The 17,691-nt window shown below is 47.0% G+C and overlaps 2 long non-coding RNA genes across 2 annotated transcripts in view; both read left to right on the forward strand.

Annotated features, from left to right (window-relative positions):
* Nucleotides 1-5,803, forward strand: part of LOC125936591 (uncharacterized) — a 14,620-nt gene extending 8,817 nt beyond the window's left edge. The window contains exons 2-4 of the long non-coding RNA XR_007462065.1: nt 2,907-3,074; nt 4,647-4,745; nt 5,465-5,803. This is a non-coding gene — a long non-coding RNA (uncharacterized LOC125936591). The remainder of the gene's footprint in view (nt 1-2,906; nt 3,075-4,646; nt 4,746-5,464) is intronic.
* Nucleotides 5,804-8,535: 2,732 nt separating this feature from the next.
* Nucleotides 8,536-15,719, forward strand: LOC125936592 (uncharacterized). The gene is made up of 3 exons (XR_007462066.1): nt 8,536-8,730; nt 9,018-9,179; nt 15,592-15,719. It is a non-coding gene; the product is annotated as an uncharacterized LOC125936592 (long non-coding RNA).
* The last annotated feature ends 1,972 nt before the right edge of the window (nt 15,720-17,691 follow it).

Raw genomic sequence — 17,691 nt, forward strand, 5'->3', positions numbered from 1 at the left:
ACCACATTTTCTTTATCCATTCATCCATCAGTGGACATTTGGGCTCTGTCCATACTTTGGCTATTGTTGATAGTGCTGCTATAAACATGGGGGTGCATATGTCCCTTTGAAACAGCACACCTGTATCCCTTGGATAAATGCCTAGTAGTGCAATTGCTGGGTTGTAGGGTAGTTCTATTTTTAGTTTTTTGAGAAACCTCCATACTGTTTTCCAGAGTAGCTGCACCAGCTTGCATTCCCACCAACAATTCAAAAGAAATCCTCTTTCTCCGTATCCTTGCCATATGTTGTTGTCTGAGTTGTTAATGTTAGCCATTCTGACAGTGTGAGGTGGTATCTCATTGTGGTTTTGATTTGTATTTCCCTGATGATGAGTGATGTTGAGCATTTTTTCATGTGTCGGTGGGCCATCTGGATGTCTTCTTTGGAGAAGTGTCTATTCATGTCTTTTGCCCATTTCTTCACTGGATTATTTGTTTTTTTGGGTGTTGAGTTTGATAAGTTCTTTGTAGATTTTGGATACTCTTTATCTGATATGTCATTTGCAAATATCTTCTCCCATTCTGTCAGTTGCCTTTTAGTTTTGCTGATTGTTTCCTTCGCTGTGCAGAAGAAGCTTTTTATTTTGATGAGGTCCCAGTAGTTCATTTTTAAAAAAAAGATTTAAAGTTTATTTCTTTATTCTGAAAGAGAGAGAGAGAGAGAGAGAGAGAGAGAGAGAGAGATAAAGAGGAAGGAGCAGAAAGAGAAAGAGAATCTTAAGCAGGCTGTGCACTCCCAGCATGGAGCCCAGCATGGAGCCCAGCATGGAGCCTGACACAGGGCTTGAACCTGTGAATCCTGAGATTATGACCCCCATGAACTATGAGACCATGACCTGAGCTGAAATTAAGAGTGGGACAGATGAACAGATGCTTAACCAACTGAGCCACGCAGGTGATCCTGGGTTGTTTCTACACTCTGGCTATTATGAATATCGCTGTGATGACGGTTCCTATACAAGTTTTATAAGGACACATATTTTCAGTTCTCTTGAGTATAGACCTGGGGATGGAACTACTGGATCAGCTGATAACTTTGTTTAACATTTGGGGCAACTGCTAGACCACTTTCCAAAGTGGGTGCACCACTTTACAACCCCATCTCCAGAAGCTCTATTTTGGCCTTTTGGTTGAAATGCAGATGCTGACAATTTATTGAGCTTCAAGCCCGATTTGGTCCCAAGTCTCAGAGGAACATTCAGATAGAATTACAGGATTGAATTTAGCATGGCCAGGAAAGACCTGCTGTGATCTATGATGTTGCACCTTAAATATCCTGTAATCAAATTTAAAATACGGTACAGTCTGGGATTTGAGTTCTTGAGGAGGAGCTGTCATCTAGCACAGGAAGAACAGTTTAGGACAGTGCCTATCTTGCTTTGAGTTCCTTTTGGCTGAGACAAAGATTTGAGTACAAGTCATTTCCTTGGGAGGTGACCCCAGGAAGCATCTGGTAAAGCATGAAGAAAGTGAGACAGGGAGGGGCAGGAAGTCAGTAAGGGGTGTATCATGGAGCAGGTTGCCACTGTGAGCAACCAGACCTCATTTCAGCCAGGGACCTCTGGGATCCAGTGTAGAACATGGCTTTGAGTTCTCTACGTGGAGAAACAGAAAAGCTGGAGCATTTATCCACCAATCCCTGGTCTGCCAGTTGGCTGAGGGCTACTTCCAGGGACGTGAACTCCTTAGGACTCTGGTTTGTCTTGCCTGTACCCACAGCCACGGGAGGTGAGTTGCAGGGCTGGCCCTAAGCAGACCATGGTGTGTGGAGGTCCACGGGCAGGGAACTGCCAGCATCAGCCATGGGGCCAATCCAAACTGTCAGCTGAGTAACTCTCCAGTGGCCATCTCTAACTAACCACATTTAAAAGGTTCGATCAATGTTGTGTAAGGGTATCTCTGTTGACTTAAAGGAATCAAAAGTAGGAGAAATAAAATCTTTTCTTAAACCCTCCCCCGAGGTAGAAAGCACAAAGCTTCTAGAATGTGGGAAATGGCTGATATATATTTTTAAAAAAATTGAAGTTAGAGGCTGTTCTTTAAGAAAGAAAAGAATGGGGCAATTGAAAAGCATTTGCTGAAGTAATCAGAGCTGAGAGGCAGGAATAGAAATGGAAATCAGAATCTGTCTTGAGACAATTTAGTGGGATAATCAAGGGCTAGGAATTGTGCCAGTTCCCCACAGATCAAAACCACTGGGTTCCACAGAGCCCTGAGTACATGTTTATGTTCAGGCCCAGTGGAAGAACGGGCCTGTGTGCCAGCAGCTTCCAAATCCACTGGAGACCTGAGTCACCTGGGGCATGTAAGAAAATTACACGTCTGGGGTCTTTCCAAAGCAGGGCCCGGGAATCTGTATTTTAACAAGCTCCCTGGGTGACTGTGGTTCAGATTGGGGGACCTCTGACAGGAGACAGTCTTACTGTAGATAAAGTTCCAGACATTTTTGGGAACTGACTAGAAAATGGACAATCTACTGTGCTTCCTTCTCAGCCTTCCCCAACGCCCTGCTTACGTTTCACTGGCTCACGCTTTGTAGCTAGCCCAACCTGTCAGCAGAAAGAGTTAGGGGTCCCAGGAAAAATAAAAGACAAAGCTTTCAAGACATAGAAAAAGTCGTTTTAGGTCTCTGCCCATCTTGTGATCCATGCTCAAAGCACATTTCTTACAGAAATTCCTGGGATATGTTGAAATTGCATAAAAATAGACCCCAGTAGATAATGATTTTAGGGGAACAAAAGAATATAAGAGCCACTATCAGGCCAGGAGAGAGCCTAATCATATCAGGGGCAATGATTCAGAGGTAAAGCTTCTAGTGCTGGTTCAGAAGTAAAGACTGACCTGAAGCATGTTCTGTCTTTGCAGGATCTAAGCCCCTTTGAGTATTCAGACACCGACCAACTAAAGCCAGAGAATTGACAATATTGACCGTTGCTGGCCTTCATGACTTTGACCTGAACTCTGTCCCCTTAAGATGACTTTTGCCCCAATTCCATGCTGGATTCCCCATTGGGCAAGCTGATTCATGAACAGGTATGCCTCCTTACCTTAAAACTTCCCCAGTTTTGTTGCTCAAGGAGACACTGCTTTGGGAGATATCTCTGGTGTTCTCCTTTACCTGTTGCTAGTAAAACCCTTGCCTTTCCTATTCTGTGGCTTGGTTGTTTTCTTTTGGCTTGACACCCACTAAAAGGCAAACTTAGTTTTGGGTAACAAACCTTTAGTTCCATCCTTGGCTGAAGTGTCCGGCAGGAATGTCTGTGGGGTAGGATTTTCACCCCTGGGAACTAGGAATCTCAGACGGTGTGGTCCTCTCTGTAAAGCATGGCCCCAGATGAACAAACAATCAGACCGTCAAGTTAGTTAAAAAGGGTACATAGGGGTTTTCTTGACCAAGTCTCTCTAAAAATATGAAAGGCTGTGAAAACTTCTCACTCCCCACCAAACTTTTCTTAGTCAGTGTTATGGGTTGAATCATTCCCAAAATTCATGTTGAAGTCCTGTCCCCCAGTACCTCAGAATGTGACCTTATTTGGGGTAGGGTCTTGAGAGAAGTAATTTGGTTGTCCAAAACAGAAAAACAAGCCCCAAATGGAGTCATTTGCCACCCCACCCCATGACAGCAAACTGAGACTTAAATATTAGCGTGTCAACAGATCCTAGGAATGTGATCTTTTAGGGGTCAATCTGAAACTTCCTGATCAACACCAGTAAGGTCATCTGCAAAACAATAACCCTGGGTCCCTTTTGTGAGAATAGATGGGAGTCCTGGTCTGATTCTTTCTTTTATTTTGCTAGTAACCTCCTTGCCCCACCCTCCTTCCCTTGAAAACCTTCCATTTTGTACAACCCAGACCTTCTCTCTGCTTGCTAGGCGGGATGCTGCCTGCCTCATGAACTGCTTAATAAAGCCAATTAGATCTTCAAAGGGACTTGTTTGAATTAAAAAACATTTTTTTATTATTTATTTTTTAAAGTTTATTTATCTTGAGAGAGAGGGAGAGAGAGAGAGAGAGAGGCAGAATGAGAGGGAGACAGAGAATCCGGAGCAGGTTCTGCACTGTCAGCACAGAAACCGACTTAGGACTAGAACTCATGAACTGTGAGATCATGACCTGAGCCGAAATCAAGAGTCAGACACTTAACTGACTGAGCCACCCAGGCACCCCTGAATTTTGTTTTTTAACCCAGTGAAAATGAAGTCTTTAGGGTGGGTCCTAATCCAGTATGCCCCATGTCCTTATGGAGACAGGTCGTGTGAATTTAGGGTGGCCATGCACAGACCAAGGAGAGAGGTCTGGAACAGATCTCTTCTTCACAGCCTCAGGAGACCCCAAGCCTGCCACTACCTTATTTCAGGTTCCACCCTCACCCTTCCAGCTGATTCCCCTTCTTCCTTGAAGCCTTTGTTAATGTGGTTCCTAAGGGGTCACCAGGTTAGATTTTTGGCTATATGCTTTCTTCATGTCCTGAGCTCTGCCCCTGTAGCAGCTACACCATTTGTAATTAATAATTTGTGTAATGATTTATGGAGTGTCTTATCTAGAATGTAAACTCCATGGGGGAAGGGATTTTTGTTCTGTTTGTTCACTTCTGTTTCCCCAGCACCTGGAACTGTGTCCAGTACATAGTGGTGGGTTTTCTATCGGTATTTGTTGGCTGAACAAATGAATAGCATGGAATCGCCAGAAGGGGATGGACCAGGTCTGTCTTGTTCACTCCTGTTTCTCCAGCACCCAGAGTAGGTCCTGGCATAGAATAAACCCTGTGACTGTCAGGGGAAGGTGAAGAAGGTGACGGGGAGGGAGGACATCAGGCACAGCTTGCCTGGGTTGGGAGTCTAGAGAGCTCTTGGCTCCATGGGGACACCCTCCTGCTAACAGGCCAGTGTGATGTAAGGGTGATGGGTCCACCCAGGGGGCTGCTCGAGTCCAAGAAAGGAGGATGCCTGGTGGGATATAAGAGAGGGTGTGGTTGAAATGGATGGTGGGGAGAGCTTAGGAGTCAGTGTTAGAGCTGGAGAAAAGGCCGCTGAAGAGGCATTTTTTTCCAGGTTCCCCAGGTCCTGCTGCCTTGAGGGCCACGTGAGGAATGCCCTCCAAAGCTCACCCCCAGCATGTGAGCTCAGGAATAGCAGAGCCTTTGGCTTGTTGGGCTGCATTGTTCTCCATGGCCTGAATTGTGTTGGGGTTCCCCTGGTGTCCCCAGACTGGGTTTTTCTCGTGAGCCGAAAGATCATGTATGGATGAGGCTTCCACTTGGGAAAACAAGTTCCTGCTCTTCTAGTTTCCGGAAAGCTAGGATTTATTCCGGAGGTTGTCCAGCAGGCAGACCCTGTTATTTAGAGAGCCCCCCACTGAGCTGGCCCTACTAAAGGAACCATTCCTCTGACTGTGTTCCACGGGTATCTCTGTGCATTTCAGGGTACTTTGACACCTTGTCAGACTGTTTGCATTTGGAATACAAAACAGTCAGGTATGTTTCCAAGGAAGAGGGTGGGGGACACATCCACAGGCATGGCTGGGTCCCCAGATTGGAGCTGGAGCAGAGAAGGGGCCTGGATGACATGCCTGCGAGAGACCACCCGTCTCAGGGCCCCTGGATGTGGTTCCTCAAGCAAAGATTCCTTGGGCGTCATGGACCATCTGCCTCCTCCTATGGATGTCTTCAGCATGATCTCTCTCCCTCTCCCGCAGCAAGAGGGCTTGATCAAGGTATCTTTGATTGAATTAGTAGCTCCTGAAGCACAGTGTAAGATAAAATTGGGGACACAGTGTAAATGAGAACACGAAAAGATTTACTATATTAGATGTTCATTGTGGTAACGTGGAAATGTGACGGGATAACTTATGGGGATTGCTCTGGGCTTTGTTGATGCTGCTATAGTGGAGTCAGAAAGTGCAATCTGCTTTGGTTTTCAGTGTTTTCTTCCTGTCCACCCCCCTTTCCAGGTGGGTGTCTTCTTGCCTCCCTTGGAGTGAACTGGAGCCTCTCAGGTGAGCCTGCAAGGAAGGCACAAATGCTTCCCTCACCTTTGCTCTCACGCTCCATCGCTCCATCAGCCCTTTAGGGCAGGCTCACAGTGATCCCAACCTCTCTGTGCATCAGTTTCTTCATCTATAAAATGGGGACAATTTTACAGATTGTAAAATTGTGAGAAAATGAGTTAACATTTGATCCTTCTCTTCAGTTATATATTTATATACATACACTTATTTCCAGGAATTGGCTCAGGTGATTGCAGAGGCTGGCACATCTGACATTTGGGGGGCAGGGGATCAGGCTGGGGACTCAGGCAGGAGCCCATGCCACAGTCTTGAGGCAGAATGTCTTCATCCCAGAGAAACCTCAGTTTTGCTCTGAAGGCCTTTCGATTAGATGAAGCGGGCCCACTCACATCATGGAGGATGATCTCCTTTACTTAAAGTAAAGGATTCTGGGGGCGCCTGGGTGGCTCAGTCGGTTGAGCGTCCGACTTCAGCTCAGGTCACGATCTCACGGTTCGTGAGTTCGAGTCCCGCGTCGGGCTCTGGGCTGATGGCTCAGAGCCTGGGGCCTGCTTCCGATTCTGTGTCTCCCTCTCTCTCTGCCCCTCCCCCGCTCATGCTCTGTCTCTCTGTCTCAAAAATAAATAAACATTAAAAAAAAATTAAAAAAAAAAAAAAAAGTAAAGGATTCTGCCTGAGTGTAGATGTTAATCACATCTACGAAACACCTCCACAGCAACATCTAGATTAGTGGTTGATTAAATAAACTGGGTGTTGTAGCCAAGCCAAGCTGACATATAAAGCTGACATATAAACTCTGTCCCTCCAATTTTATTAGGGCATGACATCCCTAACCCAACTAACTGGCCCCTTGCATGCAGGCCACAGTGACCAGCTAGGTCTGACCTCTGGGGAAGCTTCCTGCTCACACCCTCTGCCTCTCCCTCCATTCCTGACCCCCTGCATGGCTCTTGTTTTTCTTATTCCACCCCCTCCCCACCATGGGTAGCGGAATTTGGGGGTGTCTTTTGGGTTCTTGAGGTGGCAGAGGGGAGAAGATGAAAGAGTCTGGTTGCATAAAGGCAGCTTGCTTCTCCTTCCTTCCTGTTGACCCTGGTTATTAAAGAGAAAAAAAAGCCAGCATCACCCACTGCCAGGGTGCGTCTTATGCCAGTACTCATATGGCTTTCCAAACTCATTAAGCTGAAAGTGTGTCTGTCTCTTTTTCAGTCTTGCATTATATTAACCAGCCCCCTTTTGTTGCCCCTAGCTCTAATTTATTTTCCTTGATCATGATAGATGGGGGAGGGAGAGGCTGCCCTCTCCTGATGGCTGGTGACTGTCACCCAGCCTGGAGTTTGGTTGGAAAATCAGGTAGTGACATGCGTTTCTCAATCAGTTAGAAAGTGTGTGTCCTATCTCCCTCCCCACGGGCTTCTGACTCTTTAGCAGAAATCTCCTTATTATATGCAGCTTGTCACAGTCTCCCCAGTTGTAAAAGTTTATTTTAAAACTGCGTATGCCACATAATATTTACAGATGAAATTATATACTGTTTGGGATTCGCTTCAAAATAATGCAGGAGGGGGAGGTGGGTGGGATACAGTTGAAACCAGATCAGCCATAAATCAATAATTGTTCAAGCTGGGTGGTGGGTATATGGGGGCTCATTATATTTTCTGTATACTGCTGAACATGTTTACAATTTTCCATAGCGAAAAAATTAAAGAGGAAAAGATTTTTCTAAAAAAACCCCACATTACTAAACAAAATCCTTAAGTATGTTTTCAAATAGTGTTCCTCAAGAATATACTCAAGGTTCCACAGATGTTTGATTAAAATTTCATTTTTAAATATATTCTTAACTCTTTAATACTTGAATAACAGGATGTGGAAATACAGAGCTGGGGTTGACAAACGCTGTGAAGTGCCACATAGTAAACATTTTTGGCTTTAAGGGCTACATAGGCTGCTGTTGGAGTGCAAAAGCAGCCACAGGCACTATGCAAATGAATGTGCACAGATGTGTTCCAATAAAACTTTATTTGTGAACACCAGAATTTGAATTTTCTGTAATTTTCACATTTCACTAGTCTTCTTTGGACTAAAAGAAAAAATCATTAAAAAATAAAAAAAACATTCTAAGCTGGTGGGACTTACAAAAACAAATGGTAGGCTGGATTTGGCTTATATCACATAGTTTGCAGACCATGCTATAGATGATAGTTTAACACACTGGAGATGACCAACAGGTAATTTGGCCTTCCAGGATCAGTTTGTTTCCTCAAACAACCCGGGGAATAAAATTTTGGTCATCTGTGGGCGCATTAAAAAACAAAACAAAACAAAACAAATCAAAACAAAACAAAACAACACCCAAGCCAAGTACTGCATATGTTGATTGAAACAGAACCAAATAATTACCATGTGACAAAAGAATAGGAATAAAAGTCCCTTTCTTTATTGTTCAACAACTCTGGTGTACTACCCACAGGTAACAGCTGGGGTCCCTGTCCTCTATGATCTGAAGACACACCAGCCCATCCTTCTTCCTCCCCAGAAGGCTGGACTACATCTGCTTTGAGGATCAAGCAGGAGACAGAGATAAGCTGCCACTTCCCCAAATACAGAGTTGTACAGTTTACGTCTTGAGACTCAGACCTCCCACTGGCGGGAGCGCTTGCCCTTAACTGATACATCAAGTAAGAAGGGAATGGTTGTATGTCTGAGCTGAACTGACAGGTGTCAATGTTTCATGATACCTCTGAGTAGGATCCCATGAGGGAACCGTGGGCAAACCTTTCTTCCTGCCTCAACTTCCCCAGTCCCTCTGGCCCCATTTGGGTCCCCAGCTGCTGGGGGGTAAGTTATCTGGTCAATCTATAGGTTTGATGTCTCCTATGCTTTGTTTTGTTTTCTCTCTACTTTTCCTTTTGATTTTCTGAGAGTGGACACTAATTTAACTCTCAGCTTCCTCTTTTTTCCTTAGGGAATCAAACCAGGTTATTTTTGTTCATGAGATGGTGAAATACACTGAAAGTAGTGAGGGGGGGAAAGGCGTGAGAGAGAAAACGCCCGCTGCTTCCACTGGGATCCTTGCTGGCTGTTCCTGAGTTTTCCATGGAAAGCACTTAGATACTCAGAACAAAGGGTAAGCTGCATTATTCTTTTAGAACCAAGAGGGAGGAACCTTGGGGATTAGCTGGTCCAAACCTATCCATTTACAGATAGGGAAGCCAAGGCTCCCAGGGGTGGAAGGCAGGAAATAGGGAGTGGGACATGAATGGGGGAGAGATACGGTTTGGGAAGGATGAGCAGGCAAGGGGCCTGAGGAGGGTGGGAGGTGCTGCAGGGTATTTGCCACATGAGAGATGAGGGGGAGGAGGCCATGCCAAGATGGTCCTAGAATGCCCAGCTTGAGATGTGGCCTCCTCTTGGGGATTAAAGGCTGCTGGAAGGTTTAGGTGGAGGGTGTTGGGTTGTGTTATGCTTCAGAAAGGTCTCTGTGTGGAGGAGGGATGCACTCCAGAAGCTGGAGGCTGGAGGTCCTGGAGGAGGATAAGAATAAGGAGGATAAGAAGGCATCCAGATGTGGATGGCCGGTTGCGGGGGTTGGGGGGAGGAGAAGACATGGCAGCTTGGGGAAAGGTGGAGCCAGGGCAGGGGGCTCCTGTCTGGATGGGGAGATAAGCCCATCTGAAGGGTGGCACGAAGGAATCTGGAGGGGGAGAGACAGGAGAGAGCTGCCCTGGTGGAGTGAGACCTTGGAGGTGGTGACCCAGGGCCTGGTGAGGAGCAGGGGAACGCCGAGGTGGCAGGTGTCGGCTTTGACAACTGGGAGCCCAGTCTACAGAGGCTGACCTGTGACACCCCTGTTCACGGTTGAGGTTCTGATGTCACACACTCCTGACCATAGAGGCATCAGCCACTGAGAGGACAAGCCAGATGGGTGATCTCTGGACCCACGGCTTCTGGCTCACTCTCCTGGCTCTTGGAAGGAGGTAGAATCAAGCTGGTGCCGGTTACTGTTCTGTGTTGGTTGATGTGAGAAAGTGGAGAACCTAATGACCAAAATGAAACAAAAAAACTGCTCCGTGGGTGTCTGGAAGCATGCTCTCAACATCCCTGCGTTTAATCTGACGTCTTTGGCCGGGTTCCCTATGTGACATGAAGTGCCGTATTTATTTCAGACCCTTTCCAATTTCTGACAATTAGTTTCTTGGCCATTAAGCTGGGCTGGAGCAGGAATACTTTAATGTGCTTATTTATATCTCATTGGTTACATAAGTCCCCTCGTAAGTAAGCGCCATGATCCCCAAAATTGTCAGTGTGAAAGCTTAAATGGACTCATCAATCTCTCAGCCTGTCTTCCTGGAAGGTCAGCCTTGAGGCAAATTGCAGCTTTGTCACCCCTGATCTGATGGCCCATCCACCACTTTTGCCTGATTCTTGAGCACTAGGACCTTAGAACCAATTTGAGGGGGGAGGTGGGGGCAGGAGGGACACGTGGAGAGTCACCAGAGCCTGGTCCTTCAGAGAGCTGGGGCCCACAGCCGTGGGGCTGAGACACAGGCTGGGGGCAGATGAGTGGCAGTTGTGGGAAGATCTTACACAGGGAGGGACATGGTCAGGCTTCCCGGAGGAAGACCATTTCGGCTGTATGGCGCAAGGTGCATGGAAGGGAGGGCAGGCGGCAGTCCTGCTGAGCGTGACTGGCTCCAAACCCCCATGACAGCCAGCTGAGACCAGCTTCATAATTTCTGAGCCCACTTCAAAGTGAAAAAGAGAAGCATCTTATTCAAAGTTTGAGGACAATGGAATATCATTCAGCCATATAAAGGAATGAAATACCGATCCGTGCCACCACATGGATGGACCTCAAAAGCATTACACTAAGTAAAAAAAAGCTAGACACAAAGGGTCACACATTGTATGATTTCATTCATATGAAATATCCAGAAGAGGTAAATCCATAGAGACAGAAAGTAGGTCAGTGGTTGCCTGGGGCTGGGGGCTGTGAGATGTGAGGGGTGACTTAATGGGAAGGGGGTTTGCAGTTGGGCTGATGGAACCGTTTTGGAGCTGGAGAGAGGTAGTGGGGACGCACTAAATGCTACTGAATGGTACACTTTAAAATAGTTAATTTTATGTTCTGTGAATTTTACCTCAATAAAAAAATTTATTCACTGGGATTGGGATGTAGACATAATTTGGGGGACTTCTAGAGTGATATTGTGTTTTTTTTCTTAGCATTTTTTTTTAGAGAGAGAGAAAAAGCAGGGGAGGGGGGGGGAGAGAGAGAGAGAGAGAGAGAGAGAGACCCTCAAGTAGACTTCACGCTGAACGTGGCTCAACCTCACGACCCTGAGATCATGAATTGAGCCAAAATCAAGAGTCAGACGTTTAACTGACTGAGTCACCCAGGCGCCCCAAGTGATGTTGTACTTCTGACCCAATAGACACACAGCCAAATTCTTCCAAAAGACTTAATTTCTTGATAGGGCCCAGAAGTTCTTTTACACTTTTTAGGTAAACTGTCTTGCTGTTGTGTGTGTGTGTGTGTGTGTGTGTGTGTGTGTGTGTATGAAGATCTGTTGATTTACAGTAGTAGCTACTATGAATATATAGTAAGTAGCTTGGACATTTTGGATGGATGTCATGAATTCCGTGCCAGAATTATGTGTCATTAGCTACTCTAAATTCATCCAGTGTGGAAAGAGAGAGGGGCTGGTGTTATAGCAGCCTGAAGGACCACAAGGGCAGTCTGTGAGCTAAATTATGTAGTCTCAGCCTCTTATCTGATACATCACAGGGATTCGGGAGTTACAGGAAAACTTCCCTAAGTGCCCTGATGATCTTCCAGCCCGAATGAAATACTTGGAGTGAAGAGAGGTCGCTACTGGTGGCAGCAGATTACTCCAAGGCTGAACATTTCAATGCCTAGAATGTTTTTATTTTCCTGTACCTGAAAGATACCTCTCTTTGGTTTATACCCACGGGTCCAATATTTTCTCTGGGGCACACTGGTTACCCTTCTGGTGGGAGGTGACGATAGGAATCCCGTCCCCTTCTTCTGAAAGCTAAATATCCCTTGTTATGTTGCAAGCTTCTTCATGGGCCGGTCATCCTTCCTGGACACACACTGCCAGGGAAATGTGCTCACATCAATGCTCTGACCTTGTGACCTAATCTCTTGCCCCCATCCAAATGCCCTCATCTTCCCCTCTACTCAGTCTCCTTCTCAGGGTGCTGCCCCCTCTTCTTTAGACCATTTTACACAGAGGCCCTTCTTCTGATTCTTTACTCCATGGTGGGGCTTGTTGGTCTCCTAGGAAAATAAAACCCTGCCCTGTACGAGGCATCCTGACCTTGCTGACTCTGAAAGAGGAAGGGTCAGGGATGGGCTGAATTGTGCCCCTTGCCCCCAATTTATATGTTGAAGTTATAACCCCCAGGACCTCAGAATGTGACTGTATTTGGAGATGGGACCTTTAAAGTGGTAATTAAGGTAAAATGAGGTCATATGGGTGGGCCTTAATCCCCTAGGACTGGTCCTTAAAGGATTAAGACATAGCAGGGGCGCCTGGGTGGCTCAGTGGGTTAAGTGTCCGACTTCAGCTCAGGTTATGATCTCATGGTTCATGGGTTCCAGCCCTGCATTGGGCTCTGTGTTGACAGCTCAGAGCTTGGAGCCTGCTTTGGACTCTGTGTCTCCCTCTCGCTCTGCCCCTTCCCTGCTCACGCTCTGTCTCTCTCTCTCTCTCTCTCAAAAATAAATAAACATTAAAAAAGAAGAGATTAGGACATAGATATGCACACACATGGAGGAAAGACCATGTGAAGACACAGGGAGAAGGAGGCCATCCGCAAGCCAAGGAGAGAGGCCTCAGCAGATATCAACTTTGCTGACACCTTGATCTTGGACTCCTAGTCTCCAAACTGGGAGGAATTCACTTTCTGCTGTTTGGGCCATCCTGTCTGTGCCAGCCCCAGCAAACTAGTTATCAGAACCTCCCAAACTGGCCTCTTCTCCTTCTCAGAGGGGTCACTCTCTGCATGAGCCCCACCCCCCACCTTCCCAGGAAAGAGAAGGTGATTTCTTCTTTTTTCTTTAATGTTTATTTCTTTTTGAGAGAGAGAGACACACACACACACACAGAGTGCACGCAGGGGAGGGGCAGAGAAAGAGGAATCTGAAACAGGCTGCAGGCTCTCAGCTGTCAGCGCAGTGCCTGACATCGGGGCTTGAACCCCCAAGCCATGAGATCATTACCTGAGCCGAGGTTGGACTCTTAACTGGCTGAGCCACCCAGGTGCCCCAAGAGAAGGTGACTTCTGACTGAAGCAGAGAAAACCCTGATCCCAGAAACAGAAGCATAGTCTAAGTTCCTAGCAGGCTGCCCACTGGATAAGTCACGGCAAAGCTTTGGCAGTGCTGTTTGCTTCTCCAGGAATCTGAAGCCTAATTTTAGTGCCTTGTTTATAGAGTCTCTCAACCCCTCTTTGGACTGTGGGGTTATGGTCCCCGGGTGCCCAGAGTGGCAGGTCTGACCTAACTGCTAGATTGTGATGGAAATTGGATTTAATAAGGCTACCAGCCGGGGCATTCTGGTAAACAACACAGATTTGGCCAGACTCTAGGAATGCTTCCAGATGCTTGGGGCCCAAGTTGGTTCCCAGACATCACTCCCCATCAGCACTGGACGGTGGGTCTGTGTGGGACCTGACCTCCAGAATGCAGCTGGAAGGAGGTACCTGGGGTGGGTTTCAAGCACTGGTAGCTTGGAGTTCCCACCCAAGCAGAGTAGTAGCCACATAGGGTCTCGCATATGCCCTCAGGGGGTCATCTCTCTGAGGTGCAGTGTTCTGAAGCTCTTATTAGCTGGATGCCTGGGCTACATTAAGAGCAGAACAAAGTGCATCTCTCTGTGGCTTCAGTCTAGATGGTGTCTCAAGCCAGGCATTGATTATAGAAGTTGAGAAAGGCCAGTGCAGAAAGCAAACCCAGCCCTCTGATTGGCTAAGTCACCGGGAGCAGACAAGATGGAAGGATGGGAGGTGGGGTCTAGAAGCCAGGGTCCCAGGTTGGACCCTTATTACTGACAGCCAGCTTCCTTCCATGTTCAGTGCTGTAGGGCAAAACTGAATGTCTGGGTTATGGGGCCTGTTTTCTTAAAGGAGCAAAGGGCAGATGTATTAATGTCTGTTTGTGCCAAATGCAAGAGGTAGGAAAGAAAGCGAGGGATTCAAATAGCCGGGGGTGGGGATGTTTGACCTAGCTGGGGCTGGGAGATTTAGGAGGAGACAGGAGGGTCAGCAATGTGCCCATAACGGAGCGTCTCCATCACTCGCCCCTCAGGCTGAAGCACAGCACTGAGCCCACTTTGGGCAGCACTGAGTATTAATGAATGGGGGGGTCTGACATTCTGTGCATGTGGAGGCTACCTGAGCTGACACCACTAACCCAGATGAGTTTTGTGGCTGCTGCTGTTGTCATCCCTGGGGCGCACTAATTAAAATTAAGGCACAGTGTGGTGTGCTGTGTTTACATCTGGTGAAACTGGGAGGCTTTGCCTGGCCTGACTGCAAGTTCCCCTTTCCACTCTGCTTCCACAGTTAAGGTACCCTTGCTGAGCAACCCTCCTTCTCAAGGGGACCGGGTGCAGTTCCCTCTTATCCCTGAATAGCAGGTTTCAATTCCCTGCCAGATCATGGGGTTATTCAAAGAAGCCAATCACATCTTCTCGTGGGAACCAAGGGTCACCTCACTCTCTTGATAATACAGGCCTGCCACCCACAGCCCTTGGTGGCGCACTTTGTCCTGGCATACGATGCCCATGTGGCCTTGTGTGACATGCAGTGTCCTTCTCACCTGGGCCGTATGTGTGATCAACACATTGCCGTCAAGCGTATCTGTCCAGTGTCGAGTGTGGTAGATTAGCCGTCCATCCCTATGACCTTAGGGCAGAAATATCTCCCCCACCAACGGAGTGGTTGAGGCATACTGTCTCCCCAGCCATGCCTAACAGCTGTCATGTTAGGCTCTCTGGAGAATGGAACTTGTCTTGGTTTAATTCAATTAAACCTTAGAGCTGCTCAGACCAAGTTCCCCTTGGGCTGGGCCAGAGGGCACCACTTAGGGTCAAGCCTTCATGCTTTCACCTCTGAGGTTAGTCCCTGCTCCTTCCCTTGATCCAGGGCCCAACGCCAAGCACCCCCCCCCCCCCGAGCTCTGCTAACAGTGCATGAGCCGTCCTCCTTTTCTTTTCTCCTCCGAGGCACTGATAAAATAAGACTGCTGGTGGCTGTCTTGGTGTGCCAGCATTCCCATAGTACAGATGCTTTTTGTCTAGATGCGTGAATGACTGAATGAGCAAGAAGGAGTAATAATGGTGTAATAGGGAATTTGGCTTACCGCTTCCTGGGGGTGTGTATTAGTTGTGATGAAAGGCACAGCACAGCAGGTGCTACTGGTACTCCGCCCACATCCCCTACACTCGCATGCTGGTGGCTTCCTATGGCAAGATCCTGCAACTCCGCCTGAGGGTTTTCTCCGGTTGCAGATACTTGCTGGTGCGTGGGGCATGTTGAAATGCTGGGGAAATTAACCCCTGGGAGCAGCACTCAACCGATGATGCATAGAAACTGGCGGGTAGAAGTTCAGCTCTCTCACCCCTTGGGAGGAGTAACTCTAAGGTATGTTCTATGTGTGCATCGAACAATAGAAATATAACGTGAGCCATAATTGTGAGCCACCTATGTTCTTTTAAGGCAAAAAGAAATTATCACGTAAGATCAATTTTAATACTATATTTTAACCCAATATATTCAAAATGTTGTCCCCTGAATACATAAATGATACAAAAATCATCAATGAGATATTTTACTTTTTTTAAATACTAGGTCTTCAAAATCTGGTGTGTATTTTATAGTTACTCTATATCTCGATTTGAACTAGCCACACTTCAAGTCCTCAATAGCTCCACGTGGCTCGTGGCTCCCATCTTGGCCAGCATGGTTCCCTATCATCTTCTTTAAGCAAAAATCTTTAAGCCAAAATTCCCCACAGTGGTAACCTGTTCATTAATGTCCCCCTATTAGCTTCCTTCCTTTCCCTAAATTATTTCCCCACTCTCCAGCTAGAGGTTCCTAAAAGCACCTCCAGAACCAGGGTCTGCTTTGGGTGATCCCTTCCTAAGATAGACAGTCATGACACCAAGCGTGCTCTGGAGAGTAGCACCAGGACTCCTGGGTGAAAATATCAAGAGAGTTATTTGAGCAGCACCAGGGCCATTCATTCATTCATTCATTCATTCAAAATTATGTATTGAGCTCTTTCTATGTGCATTGCACTGTGCTGGCCACTGTCCAAAAGGGGAATGGGTATGAAGCTTCCTACTACAAGGGGAGTTCAGGAAGATTCAGACTGGCTTCTTGCTGGAGCAGCTCCACAAGGACTTTATGAATCAGACTAGGATTTTGATCACGTGCTGTCTGGCATCCTTTCCAGCCTATAGGCACTGCCTTCCATGATTCATCTGTGCCTCTGAGAAGCTTCTCACGTTGTTAATTGCCTGTCTTCCATGGCATGCTGCTCCCTAAAGCTGCAAATCAAGGTTTTTGTGACATTTCTTCTCTAGCAGTGACTTGTGATTAGGTTGTTGTTCCTAAAAAAGGTTCATCCCTCATCATCTTTGCAATTTCCCTTTGATTTTCTTGTTTGGCAAATTGCGGTTCTCCAGATAAAGACTGGGTTCAGAGCCTATTCACTTTCCCCCTTCATTACTCAGCTGGAAAACACACCTAAGCCTCCTGTTGCTGGAAGGGACCTCAAGACCATCTGGTTCAATGTTTTCATTTCAGAGATTGGGGGACTGAGGGCTGGAAGGGGGAAATTACTTGCCTAAAGCCCTGTGGTGCAACAGCAGTGCAGCTGGTATGGAAGGGAAGTGCCTGAGGTCTCTGTGGTCTCTTCCCAGCTCTTGGCCTCAGCCATCCTAGCTGCCATCCGTGGGGCTGGCCCAGCCCAGGCCAACACTGTGTATTGGCATGCATCACTGGCTGGGAGGCTGAATGAGCCCCAGGAAGGATCTAGGGTTGTTCTTGATGGGGGAGAAGGATGTTAGTCCTGAATTGCCCTGAAGCTTTTGGAGGAGGCCACACAGTAGTTAGGACTTGAATCAGGTTTCTAGCTCCTCCTCTGATGGCTGTGTGACTCTAACTGGGTCTTCTGGCCTCTCAGGGGATCAGTTTCTACTTCTGCAAAGTGGTAACAATGACCACAATTAACTGTTATCACAGTTTGATAAATCCTTGTCCTGGCCTGCAAGGTATGGCCCCTGCTGAACTCAATGATTCTCTCTCATGCCATGCTGCCCTTTGGTCTCAGGACTCAAGCCTCTTGGACTTTTTCTCAGTCCTCCAAGCAAGCTGGAATTTTCCTGCCACTGGGCCTTTGTCTATACTATTTATTCTGCTATCAGTGCTCTTTGTACCTTCTCTTTAACTTCTTGTCTACTTAATCGTTGCTGATCCTTCAGATCTTAACTCAAGAATGACCTCAGAGAATACTTCCTGGACCCCCAGATGATTCTGGGCTCCCTGTTACATCACCATGCATCTCTCTCTCTCAGTGCACCTGTCTCAGTGCTTCCTTACACTCT

The sequence above is a fragment of the Panthera uncia genome, assembly GCF_023721935.1.
Source record: "Panthera uncia isolate 11264 chromosome A3 unlocalized genomic scaffold, Puncia_PCG_1.0 HiC_scaffold_11, whole genome shotgun sequence".
NCBI classification, from domain to species: Eukaryota; Metazoa; Chordata; class Mammalia; order Carnivora; family Felidae; genus Panthera; species Panthera uncia.